Source organism: Micropterus dolomieu, linkage group LG12, assembly GCF_021292245.1.
Source record: "Micropterus dolomieu isolate WLL.071019.BEF.003 ecotype Adirondacks linkage group LG12, ASM2129224v1, whole genome shotgun sequence".
Classification (NCBI taxonomy): Eukaryota; Metazoa; Chordata; class Actinopteri; order Centrarchiformes; family Centrarchidae; genus Micropterus; species Micropterus dolomieu.
This window is the reverse complement of record NC_060161.1, coordinates 39,267,998-39,272,368: the sequence shown is the minus strand read 5'-3', so window position 1 is coordinate 39,272,368 and position 4,371 is coordinate 39,267,998. Positions and strand designations below refer to the sequence as shown.

The window sequence follows — 4,371 nt, the reverse complement described above, 5'->3', positions numbered from 1 at the left end:
GTAAGCTGTCTGATTGGTTCTAGTGATGATGGCAGTGAATGAAAACACTTCTCTCATTTAATGTTGTGTAATTTCTGTGTTGTGCTGTTTGTCTCTTTTCCAGGTTCTGGGTAAAGATGGTGATGATGAAGATGATGCAGTGACCTACAGCAGCGTGAAAGCTTCCTCTTCTTCTGCTGGAGCCTCAGCTGATCCCAGCGACCTCTACGCCACCGTCAACAAACCAAACAGATAAGAGACCACAGTGTAGTTACAGCTCATATCATTACAGGTAATTTACACTGAGAACTGATAAATGTTTTATTATTTGAATTATTTTATGATAATATATGGGACATTTAGCTTGATGAACTTGCTGTCAGGCACTTTAATGTGCTAGTGCTGTGTTGTAGTAAAACATGTATTAGTTTTTATTAGTTATTTCTATATCAGCTGTTATTGTTTGATATCCAGTCATTTTAACACCTATATCTCTGTTCAGGTTATTTTTTATGTTCTGGTATGAAAGTAATTAAATGTCAATCAGAAGCAGAAAGGTGGGTCAGCGAAAAGAAGATAAACAGCTTCGATTCAGCTGTAGGCTACATGTTACCGACCAGCTTGGTAACATGGCCTGGAGCAAGAGTTTCATAGTGGTGAGTTATTAATCTGTAACAAAAGTATCTTTCATCCATAAAGTTTTAACTGAGCTCTGTCTCTACATCACAGTAACAACTTTATGTCCATTGACTGCTTGGAGGGTAGCTAGTGTTTGGAAGGGAGAGAGCTGTGTGCTGCAGCCCACTGTTTTTCCACCGGCGTTTTTGAGGGTGTGTTGGACTAGTCGACACGTATGACACGTATTTTACTGTTACGTTCACTATCAAAACTTTGTGATTTCCCTTTTTTACGGTGTGTGACCAGAAACTAAATCCAGTCTGTGTTAAAATTCCTTCAAAATGTATTTGCTGTTGCTCATTAGATGTTAATTTCTAGAAGAGAAGTTAGAGCACTGAGAATGGAGAGAGACATTTATAAACCCTTGAAATGAATAATATCTGCATCTTCATACGTTCATACATGGTGGGAAGAGAAGATGTAAATGTCACAAAGACACAACTAGTTATTTAAGCAGAGTGTTTTTATCTGCTTTAAAACACGTCTGGTTGTTAGACTGGTTCAGAAGCAGCTCTGCATGATGACTGTTGGAGCCTCTAGATCTTTTTTACAGCAGACATGTTTAATGTTGTGTTATTGTCGCATTGAATGAAGACGTGCAATGCAATTTAGCTTACCAAAGCGTTGGCTTGTTCCATCATACAATGCAAACAACTGCAGATGAATTATACGTAACTACAGTGAGCAGCTGTTTTAGGAAATTACTGAGCTTTTAAACATAAAACTATCGGTCAGATGTTTCTAAAGATTTACCTCTTCAGTAGGAACCAATGGGATCAGAGCTGAGAGCCACAGACAGGAAGTCAGAAAGCATTGAGTGACTAAGGCTATGCTCACTTGTGGTTAGGGGTGTTAATCTATGTCGATGACTCTCACATGTTGTCCAACGATTCCACAGAATTTGAGTCTGTTAAGTTTAAGCAACACTATAGATGACCAGGTGCAGGCAGAAGCTAAAGCTTATTGTGCCTGCCCTTAACTTTAGAATCATAAATGCAACTCATTAATGACAACATCTCTTCATAAAATTAACAGTAACACATTAGTGGACCATTGTCCACACCAGAAACAAGCCTATTTAATAAATTTTCATTCTAATAAATATTTTTCCAATGTTATTCTCTTGTAGATATTTTTAAACTGAAAAATAGACGTGGCTTGTTTTAACTCATTACAGCAACTATTCCACAATTTAACTCCTTTATTTGATAAACAGTGTTCTCTTAATGTAGAATGTACTTGTGGTTGATTAAATATACATAATCCTCTAAGATTATATTTACTTTCTCACTGGGTAAATAATAATTGCAAGCATTTAGGAGTTTTATTATATTTGACTTGGTAAATAAACTTATAGTGTACAAATCAACTAAGTCATAAAACTTGCAAATTTTTTATTGATGAAACAGTAAATTACTTGGTGAATTATAAGGTGCATAGTTAATTAATCTGATAACCTTCTTTTGTAATAGGAAAATTGGATTGGTTCCAGTTTTGTATGTATTTCCCCATATTTCAATACCATACGTTAAGTATGGTGTGACAAGTGAACTATAAAGTAAATGTAATGCATTTTTGTTCAAAATACATTGCAACTTATACAAAATTGCAATCGTTTTTGATACTTTCTTCTGAACGTTAAAAATATGCGGTTTCCATGTCATTTTACAATCAATAATTACTCCAAGGAATTTTATATGATTTACTCTTTCTAATGCATCATCATTAATAGTAATCCTGATCTCATTATTTATCTCTTTATTACTAAATACCATTAATTTAGTTTTATTTAAATTTAATGACAATTTATTCAAATCAAACCAATTCTTTAGTTTATATAATTCTTTCTCTACCACCAACACAAGCTCTGTAAGATTTGGGCCAGAACAATAAATTGTTGTATCATCCGGGAAAAGAATAAAATTTAAAACATCCGACACTTTACAAATATCGTTTATATATAACAAAAATAACTTGGGGCCCAAAACAGAGTCTTGCGGAACGCCACAATTAATTCTCTGAAAGCAGGACGCAACTCCATTTAAATTAACATACTAAAAACGGTCTGTTAAATAATTTTCTAACCAAGAATATACATTTCCCCTAAATCCATATTTTTCCAATTTATATAATAATATTCTGTGATCGATGGTATCAAAAGCTTTCTGTAAATCCAAAAAAATGTAATTTTTTATCTACTGATTGTGATATAATTTCTACCATTTTAACAACTGCCATTGTTGTTGACCTATGAGCTCTGAAACCAAACTGATATTCATTCATTATATTATTTACTTCAACATAGCTATCTAATCTTTCAACAAATAATTTCTCTAATATTTTTGAAAATTGTGACAACAGAGAAATAGGTCGATAACTACAAAACAAATGTTTGTCGCCCCCTTTGTACAATGGGAGAACTTTTGATATTTTTATTTGTGTTGGGAATATACCAGTTTTAAAAGATTGATTGCAAATATATGTAAATGGATAAATAACATTTTCAATAATATTTTTAACCATAAACATATCAAACCCATCATTATCAATTGACTTTTTATTCTTACAGTCTTTCACTATTTTCAATATTTCATCTTTATTAGTTGGGTTTAAAAAAAAATGAGTTTGGACTTTCATATGTAACCCCAATTTCCATTCCATTGTTTGGAATGGGTACAATTTTCTTTGCTAAATTATTACCTATATTTACAAAATAATCATTAAACTCATTAACTATTTCCTCTGTACGACGTATTGTATAGTTGTCTTTATTAAAGTAATTAACACTATCCGTATTACTATATTTTTTATGTATTAAATCATTAAGTACCTTCCATGTTCCCTGAATATTTTGTCTATGTTGTATCAACAATTTTGTGTAATAATCTTTCTTACTATTCCTAATTATATTCACTAGTTTATTCTTATATGTTTTATATTTGCTTTCAGCATCTTGAGTTCTGGAATGTATAAATTTTCTGTATAATAAATTTTTCTTCTTGCAGGACTTTATAATTCCTTTAGTAAACCACGGTTTCTGCATATTACATTTATATGTTATCGTTTTAAATGGGCAGCATTTATTATAAATTTCTAGTAATCTCTCCAAAAAAATACTATAAGCTTCATTTGGATTTTCATAACTATAAATCTCATCCCAGTTACACTTATTTAATTCCATTTGCAGTGTTTCAATTGCTTCAGATGTTCTATGTCTCACTGTTCTTGAAAATATGGTTGGACCTAGTGGTGGTTTAAACACATTTTGAAAACATGCAAAGACAGGCAGGTGGTCACTAATATCGGTTATTAGAATACCTCCATCAATTTTGCCAACGTCATTTGAAAATATATTATCAATTAATGTTGCTGATACTGTTGTTATTCTTGTTGGCTTTGCTATTACTGGAAATAATGTACTATTATAAAAGGCATTAATAAATTCTGTGGTCTTCTTATGTCCCCCTGGATTAAGCAGGTCAACATTAAAGTCACCACAGACAATATTTGTCTTATTTCCATTTGAATTGAACATGTTCCCTACAAATTCATTAAAAATATAATATCCAATGATGAACCAGGTGTTCTATATATACAACAAACAATTATATTCTTTTGTTTTTCCATACGAATCTCAACAGTAACACACTCTAATATATTTTCAATAGTGATTGACCTACTAGCCATTATATTACATTGCAGACTTGAGTCCAC

The 4,371-nt window shown here is 32.0% G+C and overlaps 1 protein-coding gene across 1 annotated transcript in view; it reads left to right on the top strand.

Annotated features, from left to right (window-relative positions):
- The window catches only part of LOC123979991, an 11,554-nt gene that overhangs the window by 1,357 nt on the left and 5,826 nt on the right, over positions 1 to 4,371 (top strand). The window lies entirely within an intron of this gene.